Here is a 15,141-nt window from a genome sequence, read left to right on the forward strand (position 1 = left end):
AGATGTGAGAGAAAAAGCAGCAGGTTCAGACTGTCTCTCTCTAATCCAATTTTACATTCTACTGCCTTGGAATGAAAGCTGTATATCTATGCCCTTCATGATTTTATAAACTTCTGTAAGGTCACCCCTCAGCCTCAGATGCTCCAGGGAAAACAGGCACAGCCTATTCAACCTCTCCCTATAGCTCGAATCTGGCAACATCCTTCATTTTTTTCTGAACCCCTTCAAGTTTCATAACATCCTTCTGATAGAAAGGAGACCAGAATTGCTCGCAATATTCCAAAAGTGTCCTCATCAGTATCCTGTACATGACCTCTCAACTCCTGTACTCAATACTCTGACCAATAAATGAAATCATACCAAACGCTGCCTTCACTATCATATCAACCTGTGACTCTACTTTCAAGGAAATATGAACCTGCACTCCAAAGTCTCTTTGTTCAACACCACTCTCTCGGACCTTAATATTAAGTGTATTAGTCCTGCTCTGATTTGCCTTTCTGAAATGCAGTACCTTGCATTTATCTAAATTCAACTCCATCTGCCACCCCTCAGCCCATTGGCCCATCTGATCAAGATCCTATTGTAATCTAAGGTAACCTTCTTCACTGTCCACTATACCTCCAATTTTGGTGACAGCTGCACCAATCCTTGTGGCACTCCACTGGTCACAGACCTCCAGTCTGAAAATCAACCCTCTCCCACCATCCTCTGTTTTCTACTTTTGGTCAGAGTTAATGTTGATTCTCTGAAGGTGATTTTAGGTCAGGTGACAATAACTTACATGAAGAGGTATTTTAAGCAGCATCTTATTCGGAGAGGGAGCTGGGTCATTGGGCAGTTACAGGGAGGGAGTCCAGAAATCCCACTGGTTTCACCCGGCAATGCATCAGCTGGTTCATAGAAAGGAACAAATAAAGAAACAATTCATAGAAAGGAACAAGTAAAGAAACGGAATGATGTCAGAGAAATAGTTTAGTCCAGATTGCCTTTGTCTCCTCCTCCTTTGCATTAAATTTCTTTGGAGTGAATAAAGAAACGCAATGTTATCAGTAAATCGAATGGAAATAAATAAATGTTCAGTTAGAATCTTTCCAGGGTATTATTTTCTTTATATAATTGAAACTTGCTTTTTTTTAAAAACTTTTGTACCGATGTATGGATCAGTGAATTCAGCGAGGAAGAGGGGGGAGGACCCTGTGATGGCGTTTCCCACTCAGGCCTGTAGTGAAGATGATCATTTCCTCCAGGTCGTTCATTTTTGTTTCTGGGATGAATATATCTTTGCTCACAGTCTACTTCAGTTTTCGGTTTTGCATTTGTTGTTCAGCTTTCGACCAACTGTTGCTCATTGCTAACAGCACTTTACACTACATTGCTCTCTTTCATTTTGCCCCTCAGATGGAGTCAGTCCTTGCCCATTAGGAAAGGAGTGTTATCATGTTGCTGCTCCTCCTTCTCCTTTCGGTCCATTCCTCGTGTGAACGTCTTGTTCTGCTGCATCCAACATTGGCTCTCAGTTACTTGGATTTATTTATCAATTGAATTATTTTTATCAGTGGATATTTCACTGCATACTTTAACTGGTCTCTGAATGCTTTCTGTGTCACCACATAAAGAAATGCATTTGTGCAGCAAGTTAAGTTCCTCAGCACATATCCAACTTTTAGAAAGATTTGCATTGGAATCCAAGGAATTACCGGCATTAAAGAAACGTAAAATATATATCAACCAGAGAAGTATGAAGCTGGCAGATATGGCAAAGAATAAAGTCACGGAATTCTTCCTGCTCTCTATCTCTGAGTCACTCTCTATTTCTCTCTGACCCTTCAGTCCCTTACGCACCTTAATCGCCTCGAAGATATGTCTGACAGTCAGAATGTTGATAAAGATAATAAAAGTGAATGGTAGAAATGATGTTAAAAATTTTTCAAAATATTTGAAACTTGTCCACCCATAGCCTTTATAATAAGCAGACCTGGTATGACAGTACCATGGAATATTGTTGATGAACTTTCTAGGTTTATATCAAAAGTAATTGGGAATGTTCTTTAAAGAAAAGGAAATACAGATTGTTGCTAGAACACTCATTGCAGTTTGGAGTGCAGGTTTCTGTGCAATTCTGAGATTTCATCTGATGAAAACAAATGGCAGCAAATCGATCAAAAGAAAAAGCGACAGTGAACCAGGCAGAACAGTCAATGATCAAGCAGCTCAGGGCATGGAGAACACAACAAACAGGAGTGATGTCCAGGAAACAGAGTGGATAGTAATAGATCATAAATTTGCGCAATATGACATTAAAAACAATGAACAATTGATCAGACATTGCCATGGCCACCAGATAGTGAGTGCTGCATGTAGAAAGACTGCACTTGGCCCAAAATAAAATTACAATCACCACTAGACTCACTGTCAGAGAAAGGAGAAAAAGAGATTTGAAGTGATAAGTGGTACAATTAGTAAGTTTGCAGATGACACCAAAATTGGAGGTTAGTGGACAGCGAAGAGGGTTACCTCAGAGTACAACAGGATCTGGACCAGATGGGCCAATGGGCTGAGAAGTGGCAGATGCAGTTTAATTCAGATAAATGCAAGGTGCTGCATTTTGGGAAAGCAAATTTTAGCAAGACTTATAGACTTAATGGTAAAGTCTCAAGGAGTTTTGCTGAATAAAGAGACCTTGGAGTGCAGGTTTATAGCTCCTTGAAAGTGGAGTCGCAGGTAGATAGGATAGTGAAGAAGACGTTTGGTATGCTTTCCTTTATTGGTCAGAGTATTGAATACAGGAGTTGGGAGGTCATGTTGCGGCTATAGAGGACATTGGTTAGGCCACTGTTGGAATATTGCGTGAAATTCTGGTCTGCTTCCTATCGGAAAGATGTTGTGAAACTTGAAAGGGTTCAGAAAAGATTTACAAGGATGTTGCCAGGGTTGGAGGATCTGAGCTACAGGGAGTGCTGAACAGGCTGGGGCTGTTTTCCCTGGAGGCTGAGGGGTGACCTTACAGATGTTTACAAAATTATGAGGGGCATGGATACGATAAATAGATGAAGTCTTTTCCCTGGGGTCAGGGAGTCCAGATCTAGAGGACATAGGTTTAGGGTGAGAGGGGAAAAGGTGTAAAAGAGACCTAAGGGGCAACTTTTTCTCGCAGTACATGTATGGAATGAGCTGCCAGAGGATGTGGTGGAGGCTGGTACAATTGCAACATTTAAGAGGCATTTGGATGGGTACATGAATAGGAAGGGTTTGGAGGGATATGGGCCAGGTGCTGGCAGGTGGGACTAGATTTGGTTGGGATATCTGGTCAGCATGGACAGGTTGGACTGAATGGTCTATTTTCATGCTGTACATCTCTATGACTCTAAGTGACTGATCAAACATTCTCTGTGCTTGAGCCCAGATGGTAAGTGATGACACAAAGATAATTGTTGTTCCATATGAAATTTAAAGAATCTGAACCACAGCAGCAAATTCTCTCTAAATGAATCGATGCACTTTTAAAAGACATAGGGAAGAACATGAGATTGCTCACAGAAACAGGGTCTTGTCGTCAATATTTTTTGTGAGCAGTCGGTGTCAGCAGCAATTGATTTCACCTGCTTTCCAGGTTACTCTGACTGGCTGGAGTTTCCCATATTACCACAGCACCCACACAAAGCCACCTGGGATCAAGAAAACAAAGAATAAGTGACACCCAACACAGACATCAAATGCAAAATTTCTGTATGTGGTTTTGATGTCTCCACAGTTCAGATTGCCTCCAGAATTGTATGTCCACACTATATGAACGACAGTGCAGGGCATTGAATCACTCGACAGTATCCAGGAATGGATGTCTTCCCCCGCCCCACCATCCCCCACCCCCCAATATGGATGAACAAACTATTGTGCATTGAGTCCCTCCCTCCTGTAAAGGCTTAAACATTCTGACAATTTGAACTATGAAAGTATTCAGCAGTGTATCCAAGCATCATGTCTCAGGTTGGATACCCACCACAATGAGAAGAACTTCAACATTTGGTACAGACTCCCCCCACATTTCCAAGATGGTATACCACAGCCCCAAACCAAATAAGATTGGAGTCCACACAGCACTGGTCATGGTCACACTCTGGTGTGGAAAGCTGACACTTTTATCTGGGATGAAGCAAAGCTTCCTGCCTGGTGTCTTGGCTCACGTTCGCAAGCTCCTCTTCCAGGCCCTCTCCTTGTGAATGGAGATTCTCCCTCCCAGCTTCGGAGCACACAAAGGGGCTAAAAAAAACCCACAGTTTACCCAGCATTCTCCATGGAGGTCACCAGAAGTGTACCACAGCTTGGCACCAGAGCCTGTTTGTGTGGTAGGATCACGGAAACCCGACAGTGCAGCAAGAGGTCATTTGGCCCATCGAGACTGCTGCAGTCCTCCACACAGCATCCATCCCAGACCGTCCCCCAACCTCCATGGTTTTTATCATGACTAACCATCATAGGGAAGTGATGATGTAGCAGTATTATCACCAGACTGTTAATCCACAAACCCAGGTAATGCTCTGGAGATATGGGTTCGAATCCCGCCATGGAAGATAGTGGAATTTGAATTCGAGCTTTAAAAAATCTGGAATTAAGAGTTTAATGATGACCATGAATCCATTGTCAATCATCTGGTTCACTAACATCCTGCAGTGAAGGAAACTGCTATCCTTACCTAGACTGGCCTACGTGACTCCAGACCCACAGCAATGTGGTTGACTCTGCACATCCTCTGGGCAATTATGGTTTGGGCAATAAATGCTTGTCTAGCCAGTGACACCCACATCCATGAATGAATTTTTTAAAAACCCTGCCTAACCTGCATATCCCCAGACACAATGGGGCAATTTAGCATGGCCAATCCACTCAATCTGCATAACTTTGGAATGTGGGAGGAAACTGGAGCAATCTCACCCAGACACGGGGAGAATGTGCAAACTCCACAAAGACAGTCGTGTGAGGCTGGAATTAAACCAGGGTCCCTGGTACTGTTTGGCGGCAATGCTAACCACTGAACCATGGTCACACTCTTAAATCCCTGAGAATTCAGGCCAATGCTCATGGTTTGTGGGACAATGGCCTGATGGTCTGACCAGTAGATTGTTAATTCAATGATTTAGGTAATGTTCTGGGGAGTTGTGTTTGATATTCCCCATGGCAGATGATGGAATTTTAATGTTTTAAAAAAATTGGACTTAAGAGTCTAAAGATAATAATGAAATTGTTGTCAATTGTTCAGGAAAATACATCTCATTCCTTCCTTTAGGGAAGGTAATCTGTCATCCTTACCTGGTCTGGCCAAGATATGACTCCAAATCAACAACCACCTGGTTGACTCTAACCTGCCTTCTGGGTAATTAGGGAAGGGTGGTAAGTATTGGCATAGCCAACAACACCCACATCCCTTCAGGAGCAAGAGAAAATGGGTCTCCCATCCTCAGCCAACTCCTGCTATAGACCACTGCTCCCTTTTTAGACCACTCCCCAAGACTGGATATCCCCACACTGAGTCCATTGTCATAAATATGAAATGATCCATTCCAGTTTTGGTCCACGTTTGGAGATAAAGGATCCTCCACTCGATTCAGTGTAGTTACCTGGAGTAGGGAACACCAACAGATCAACCAGTACCCAGCAAAGACAACCGAGGCAAAAGGATCTGTCTCCTGGTTTTGAGATCATCAAATGTTGAGAAATTTATTGTGCTTGGCAAAATAAGCCATGACATGGATTACCCACTGGGATTGCTGATGCTCTGAGTTCATCAGAACCTTAGCATCAAGCATCCAACCTTTCATCGTGGACATTTCTCCTGTTTTCTGTCATACACGACATTCTTTTGGACACTAGCCACCCCTTAGGTTAAGAGATATTCTCTTGCATGGTTGGGAACAGTGATCATTTTTAAAAGTACTCATGAGATGTGCGTTTTTGTGACCAGGAGAAAGTGAGAACTGCAGATGCTAGAGATCAGTGTTGAGAGTGTGGTGTTGGAAAAGCGCAGCAGGTCAGGCAGCATCCGAGGAGCAGGAGAATCAACATTTCGGGCATAAGCCCTTCATCAGGAGAATCACTTTTGTGACCAGGCCAGTGTTCATTGTCCAGCCTTTTTGATGGTGTTGGAGATCAGCCTTTTTGAACATCTGCATTCTCTAGCGTGCAGGAAACCCACTGTGTTCTTGGGGGAGAGTTGCAGAATTTCTACCCAGCAACAATAGATGTCCAGGTCAGCCTGAAATTTGGGTTGAAAGGGAACATACATGCAATGGTGTTTCTATGCATCTACTGCCCTTGTTCTTCCAGGTGGTGGAGGTCATGGGTGCATGAGGTGCTGTCAAAAGAGACTTGGAGTCTTACTGATTTGCAACTTCGAGGTAGCATTCCTTTCTGGTCAGGCATGTTGTTGGTGAAGGGAGTGAAAACTGAATGTGGTGATTGGCACACCATACAATCAGCTGTTTGTCCTACACAATGTGGAGCTTTGTGAGTGTTGTACTCAGTATTGAATTTGAGCTACACTCTGCCAGATACATGGACAGCGTTCCATCTGACCTGAGGTCTGCTTTCTGGATGGTGGACATGGATCGGAGAGATGGGCAGGGAGCTTATTGCCACGGTAATCAGGGATTGTGACATATTCCTGTTACCACAGCATTTATAAGGCTGGACCAGGTCATTTTCTTGTCAATGATTGGCTCAGGTTGTTGATTACCTTGCACTCAGTGATGGTGATGTCATAGTAAGCCAATGGGAGATTGGTAGATTCTCACTTTTGGAGATTGTCATTGCATGTGGGATAGGAATGTTACTTGTCAATTATCAGACCAAGCTAGATATGATCTTGCTGTACATGGACATAAACCTCTTCATTTTCGAAGGAGTTGCAAATGATGCTGAACATTGTACAATCACGAGAAAGCATCTCTAATTTGGAAATTACGATGGAGAGAAGGGCATTACATAGAATACAGGACGATACAGCACAGGAACAGGCCATTCAGCCCAAGGTGTTGTGCTGAACGTGATTCCAAATTAAATTATCCCTTTTGCTGCCCATGGTCCATATCCCTCCTTTCCTTGCTTATTCATGTGCTTATCTAAAAGTCCCTGAAACCCCTCTGTCATATTTGCCTCCAGGACTATCCGTGGCAGCATGTTGCAGGCACCTACCACTCCGTGTAGAAGACCTGCCTCTTACAACTCCTTTGAACTCCCTCTCCCCACCTAAAATGTCCTTTAGTAGTGGACATTTCAACTCCAGGAAAAAGATTTTGACTCTCAATTCTATCTATGCCTCTCATAAATTTATATACGTCTATCAAGTCTCCCCTCAGCCTGTGCCATTCCAGAGAAAACAACCTGAGTTTTTCTAGCCTCTCATTATAATTCATACCCTCAACTCCAAGTCACATCGTGGTAAACCTTTTCTGCACCGTCTCGAAAGAATCCACATCCTTGCTGTAATGTGGCGACCAGAATTGAATGCAATAAGTGTATCTTATAAAGCTGCAACATGATATCCCGACTATATCTTATAGTCAATGCCCTGACCAATAAAAGTGAGTATGTCATAGGCCTCCTTCACCGTTCTACCTACTTGCATGGCCACTTTCAGGGAGCTATGGACTAAGATCCAAGATCCCTCTGAATACAATGTTGTTCAGAGTCCTGCAATTAACTGTATACTTTTCCTTAATATTTAATCTCCCAAATTGTGACACCTCACACTTAGCCAGATTCAGCTCCATCTGCCATTTCTCTGCCATTATTTGCAATTTATCTCTATCCCACTGTATTCTTTGACCACCTTCTACACTATCCATGACTCCCCAATCTTTGTGTTGTGTTCAAACTTACTAACCTATCCATCTATGTTTTCATCCAAGTCATTCATATAAATCACAAACAGCAGAGGTTCCAGTTCTTATTCCTTTGGAACATAGACATCCAACCGGGAAAATAAGCACCCTTCCACCACTACCCTCTGCCTTCTGTGAACAAGCCTATTCTGAATCCAAGTGGCCGAGTCACCATGTATCCCATTGCAGCTTCATCTTCTGGATGTGTGTAGCATAAGAGACCTTGTCAAAAGCCTGAATAAAGTCTACATAAACAACATCCATTACTCTACCATCAATCACTTTTCACACCTCCTCAAAAGAAAAGTCAAGACATGACCTATCCTGCTCAAAGCCATGGTGACAGACCCGAATTAGGCCATACACTTCCAAAAGCACAAAAATCCTATGCCTGAGACGCTTCCCAACCACTGAAATGAGACTGACTAGTCTATAATTGTCTGGATTTCCTCTATTTCTCTTGTTGAACAGAGGAGCAACATTAGCTACTCATGGATCTCTCCAGTGGCTCGAGATGATACAACGATCTTGGTCATGATGCCAGCAATCTCCTCTCTTACCTCTCTCAATATCCTAGGGTAGATCCCATCAGGTCTTGTGGAGATATCCACTTCAGTTTCTCTTTTAGAGACCCAATACCCCTTCTTTCTTGACCTAAAAATGCCCTAGCATATTAGCATGTCCCACACTAATCTCATTATCGTCCATATCCTTCTCCTGGGTGAATACTGATGCAAATTACTCATTTAGGATCTCACTCACATCCTCTGCCTCCAAGCACAAGTTTTATCCTTGAGTGGTCCTCCTCTCACCAGAGTTATCCTGTTGCTTTTAATGTATGCATAGAATATCTTGGGATTCTCTTTCACCATTCTTGGCAAGGACATTCTGTGAAACCACCTTGCTTTCCCAATATCCTGTTTGATGTCCTTTCCTACTTTCTTTATATTCCTCATGGACCCTGTCTGATTTTAGCTTCCTAAACTTTACATTGCTTCCCTTTACCTTTTTGACTAAATTCACAACTTCCCTCATTATCCAAGGGTCCCGTACCTTGCCATCCTCCTTCGTGGCACATGCTGGTCCTGAACTCTCATCAGCAAGTCTTTAAACAATTCCCACATGTCAAATGTGAACTTGCCTGATAACAGCTCCTGCTAATTCATTCTCCTGAGAACCCATCTAATAATGGCATAATTGGCCCTCGCCCTATTTAGTACTTTGATGCAGGGTCCAGAATTATCCTTATTCATAGCTTGCTTAAAACTTAAGGAGTTGTAATGACTATTTCCAAAACGGTCTCTCAGTGTGAGGTCAATCCCCAGGCCAGTCTCATTTGCCAATACAATGTCCAGTACTGCCCGTCCTATGGTGGGATGATCCACATACTGTTTCAACAAACCCTCTTGGATGCACCTAACATATTCTTCCCCACCTAAGCTTCTTGCTGTAACCGAGTCCCAGTCAATATTGGAAAAGTTAAAGTCACCTATTATAACATCCCTTTCCATAACCTGTCCACATATCTATTCTTCAAAGACTCAGTGATTGTTGGTTGGGGTGGGGGGCTTTAGTATAATCTTATCGGAATGATCGTTCCTTCCTTTTTTTGAGCTCTACCCATATTACCTCGGTGGAAGTGCCCTCCAGTATGTCCTCTGAGTACAGGTGTGATGTTCTCCTTGATTAGGAATGCAACTAAAATCCTCCATTTTTAAAAAACTCATCTTTATCTGATCCAAAATAATGAAATCCTGGAAAGTTGAGCAGTCAGTCTTGATCCTCTCTGTAATGGTCACATCATAATCTCATGTACTGATCCAGGCTCCAGGGTCATCTGCCTTATCAAGAAGACTGCTTGCATGGAAATGATCACACTTCAGCCCATCAGTGCCATCCTGTTCATTAAGCTGACCCTGCCTGACCTTCCTCTCAGACTTAATATCATAATATCAACCTTCCCCTCAATCCCTCCACTTGTTGACCTGCTGCTGTGGTTCTCAGCCCTGTGGCCCTCCAGTTGAAACCCTCCCGAGTAGGCATTGATGAGACAGCTGTACATGTTAGGGCCAAGCTACGACTCTGAACAATTCCTGCAGAGATGTACGACAGCTGAGATGACTGATCTCCAACAGCCATAACTATCATCACCTCTACACTGGATTAGTGGTGCTGGAAGAGCACAGCAGTTCAGGCAGCATCCAACGAGCAGCGAAGGGCTTTTGCCCGAAACGTCGATTTCCCTGCTCGTTGGATGCTTCCTGAACTGCTGTGCTCTTCCAGCACCACTAATCCAGTATTTGGTTTTCAGCATCTGCAGTCATTGTTTTTACCTTATCATCACCTCTAGTCAACACTAATTGAAAAATGCTCATTGAATCACATTGTCGTTCGAATCAAGGACTCTCTTCAGGACATTGACTCACATGTAGTATCACTGATCATGGAATTGCACTGAATGGGGATCAAAAACTATCAAAAACTTTCTACAGTGAAAGATATTCCCAGTAAAAGTTGCAAATGGAATCACAGGTATCCTGCTGTTAGTGCTCCACATTTATTCTAATGCTGGATTTACACATATCTACAGAAAAGAAAGAATACTGGCTCAGAAGTTCATACCTGAGCAGTTACCCACACTCTATATAATTCGACAATGACACATCCTCCCAGCAACATGAGGGTCCAGCCTGAGGTTTTTGATCCCCATTCAGTGCAATTCCATGATCAGTGATACATTCAGTCAGAGTGATTCCTGGAGATCGGATCAACAGTACACAACATTCCAGTCAATCCCTGGACAATGTAACATGCCTATCAGCTACAGATAGAGTTTCTTCCCCCAGCTGAGGAGAGTTAGTTTGGAAATGTTAACTGTGTTAAACTGATATCACACATTGGGAACATGCACTACCCCAGACCAGTGCCCAGTAAGTCAAGGGTTAAATGTATCCTTCATGCACAGCAATTGATCAGCGTTCAGACAGTACCCCACATCAATGAGGAGGATCTGCTGGGGAAGTAAAGACTGAACTTCAAATGAGCAATAAAACAAATCTCCAATAAAAACCACCACAGGATGCTTCTGCCCCAGAACACTCAGTCGTCTATAAAGTCCTTCACTTTCCAGGTGGAACTATTGTCTTAATTAATAATCTAATATCATTGCCAGCTAAAGATTTCCATCTGATGTATACAAAACAAACAATATTTGTTAAATGACTGTAAACAATGTAAGTGTTTAGTTAACTGAATTAACACCTGAGAAGCTTGATGTTAAAATTAGGACTAGATTTAGCTTTTATTGTCAAGTATAGGAATACATGACGACAGTAAAAATGTTACTGTTGCAATTTTCCACCACCATCTTAGTTTCCAAACCAAGATGCCTGCAAAAATATATGATTTGGAGATGCCGGTGTTGGACTGGGGTGTACAAAGTTAAAAATCACACAACATCAGGTTATAGTCCAACAGGTTTAATTGGAAGCACACTAGCTTTCAGAGTGACGCTCCTTCATCAACCTCCAAAATCTTCCAATTAAACCTGTTGGACTATAACCTGGTGTTGTGTGATTGTTAACTTTGCAAAAATATAGACTGACTTCCAAAGCCTTGGTCATACACCAGTCAGAATATTTCAGCTCCTGAAGAAATTGCCCACTCTGATGGAGAATGGAGCTAACCAGCAAGAGAAAGAGCTTTACTATCAAATTCTTGAAACTATTGCTGTTCCTGGTGATTCATGGTTCAGCCCCAGTGTATTGGAAGATAGCAGGTCGAAGCCCTGCATTAAAAAAGGGAGACAGAAAGCACGAAGCACAAGCTGGTTAGCTTAACATATCACAGGGAAACTGCTGGAAGGTATTTAAAACCAGATCTAGTAAAATCTGAGAACTTTGCTTTCAGTATAGATCTTTCCTCATGGTTCTTCATCTTCTCTGAAGGACACATTGCAAATACTCGTCCTGCAAAATTCTTTGTTCTGCAAAATTTTATCTCAAACTTTTATCTCCTCCCAAAAACACTCCTTTGGCACGCATCCAATTAATTGACAGAAAGCAGATTACATGGTTCAATCCCAGCCAATGGAGTTTTATTGGTTGGAAAAAACTCCCAAGTGTTACACAGCCATGCTCCATGTAAGGTACAATAGTGCCAGTCTGTCATGGTGCCAAACTACCATGACATTGGTTTTATTTCATCAATGTAGAAAACTGAGGTCATAGTTTGAAGTAGCCTCAACAAAATTCCCAGCATGCTTGATGTAGCTTTTAATCAGCCTCAAAGCTATTACTGCTGCTGGCCACCTGGCCACATTTGTGATCCATCTTTGCCCTCTTAATTCCCTTCTTAAGGAAAACTTAGCCCTTGACATCCAGAGTTTTCTGGACTTACTGCCCTTGCCTTTCGCTCTGAGAGAAACATACTGGCCCTGAATCCATACTATATTACCTTACAAAGATCCCCACTTTTCAAATGGAGACTCATTGGTGGCGGCACGGTGGCACAGTGGTTAGCACTGCTGCCTCACACCACCACTAAGACCCGGGTTCAATTCCCGCCTCAGGCGACTGACTGTGTGGAGTTTGAACGTTCTCCCTGTGTCTGCGTGGGTTTCCTCCCACAGTCCAAAGATGTGCAGGTCAGGGAATTGGCCATCCTAAATGGCCCGTAGTGTAGGTTAGGGCTATGGGTGGATTGCGCTTCGGCGGGGTGGTGTGGACTTGTTGGGACGAAGGGCCTGTTTCCACACTGTAAGTAATCTAATCATGTGGAAGTAACTGCTTTTGTGTTTACAATCTGTGTTTGCTGAATCCTATCTAATGATATTCAACTTGACCGTCTCCCAATTTAGACATTTAACTTCTATCCTTACTTCTCTCCAGAATGACATTAAAACTTACAGAATTATGATCTGTAATCCCCAAAATTCTCACCCACTGAAACTTGACAATTTTACCAGCTTCATCCCCTTGCCTCAGATTCAGGACTGTCCCATCTCTAGTCGGCGATCTATTCCTTGGTACAAAAAGCTCTACTGAATGAATATTCAAAATTCCATCTAATCCTTTCACGCTAAAGTGATCCCAGTTAATGTTAGCAAATTTGAAATTCCCTAAAACTATAACCCTGTTTCTCCCACACCTTTCTGTCTCCATACCTGCTCCTTTATCTCACTCTGGTGGTTGGGAGGCCTTCAGTATAATCCCAGCAAGGTAACCATCCTTCCTTTAAATTTCTAAACTCTCTACAAATGGCATCATTCAATGACCCTTCTAGGACATTCTCCCTCATTACAACTTTGATGGTTTCCTTTAACAATAATGTAATGCTCCACTTCTCTTACATTCCCCTATTGTGACAGCAAGTTCAATCCCTGGGAATATTGAGCTGCCAGTCCCATCTTTCCTTCGACCACATCATGTGTCTTCTGGAATGTATTTGGTTTCATTCCTGCTGCTTCCTGTTGCTGGTTTAGGTTGATCATTGCAGTGGGTGGTTTAGATTAGATTAGATTCCCTACAGTGTGGAAACAGGCCCCTCGGCCCAACAAGTCCACACCGATCCTCTGAAGAGTAACCCACCCAGACCTATTTCATGCACCTATTCCATGCACCTAACGCTACGGGCAATTTAGCATGGCCAGTTCATCTGAACTGCACATCTTTGGACTGTGGGAGGAAACTGGAGCACCCGGAGGAAACCCACGCAGACATGGGGAGAATGTGCAAACTCCACACAGTCAGTCGCCCAAGGCTGAGAATCGAACCTGGGACACTGATGCTGTTAGGCAGCAGTGCTATCCACTGAGCCACCGTGCCACCCCATATACTGGGTCTAGGTCAATGTGTTTATTGATGGAGTCCATGAATGAGGGCAATGCCTGCAGAAATTCTCTGACTCTCCTCTGTTTAGCCTGTCCTGTTATTGTTGTGTTGTCCGAGTTGAATTTGTTGTCCTTGTCATCTGTATGTATGGCTACCAGGGACTGCTGCTTGTGGCGGTTAGTGGTGAGTTGGTATTCATGGATACAGATTGTGAGTTGTCTGCCTGTTTGTTCCATACAATGTTTCATGTGGTCTTTGCATGGAATCTTATAAACTACGTTTGTCTTGCACATGATGGGGATGGGGTATTTTCTTCTGATGACCTCTACAAAGTCTTTGCCAAGAACGGATCTCCCCACAACTTTATCCGCAGGTGCCTAGTAGACCAATAACACGACAAGGGCATGCCACGACCCAACACACTAGCCAAACTAGCTTACATAAATAATGTCTCGGAATGAACAGCCAGACTGCTCTGACCACTCAGATTCATGACAGCCCATAAACCGACAACCACACTGGACAACAACTCATCAGAACAAAAGACCCAATCCCCGTCATGTGCAAGATACACTTAGTTTACAGGATTCCATGCAAAGACCGCTCAAAACACTATATAGGACAAACAGGCAGGCAACTAGCAATCTACATCCATGAACACCAATTCGCCACGAAACGCCATGACCAGCTGACCCTGGTAGCCATACTCAGTGATGGACCACAACACAACGATGATAGGACGGGGTAAACAGTGGACAGTCAGAGTATTTCCAGAGGCATGGCACTCATCCATCGACTACAGCACACTGACCACTGCAACAAACAACCAGCAACTGGAAGCAAATCAAAATCAAAAGCAAATCAATTCCAGAAGACACAGTACAGCAGCACCTCACAGGAAGCTCCAAAGCACTGCAGATGTCACAAGAACAGGAAGAAAATGTCTGCAAATCAACTTCCCAGCTTGGGAAACATACCCACAGCGACAGCGTCTATAAACAGTAAAAGGGCAATTATGGAAAAGGGTGGGAATATGCTAGAGAGTGTCATATGGAGACTGAGAACATGGCTGAGATACTAAATGAGAATGCGACAACAATTCATTTGAGAAGAGAATGATTCTGATGTATCAGTCGAGGAGGAGGCAGTAGTGAGACAGAATCGAATGAAACTAGAGAGGGCTTGGAATTAAAAAGTTAGCAACTTTCAAAACTGAAAGGCCAGCTGTTGGGATGAGGTGCTTCCTGTATTATTTGAAGAAAGGCTGGGTGAAAATTCTCCTCCCACATCAGAGTGGTGACAGATAACCGTTGATTTACAAATGTTCCATTTCTGTTCAAGAAAAGAAGGATACGTTACTGGTGGGAAACATTTACAGGCAATGGCTTGCATTTTTCCATCCCTCCAGGAACATAGCAATTAGAGATGAACAA

Source organism: Chiloscyllium punctatum, chromosome 29 (genome assembly GCF_047496795.1).
Source record: "Chiloscyllium punctatum isolate Juve2018m chromosome 29, sChiPun1.3, whole genome shotgun sequence".
Lineage (NCBI taxonomy): Eukaryota > Metazoa > Chordata > Chondrichthyes > Orectolobiformes > Hemiscylliidae > Chiloscyllium > Chiloscyllium punctatum.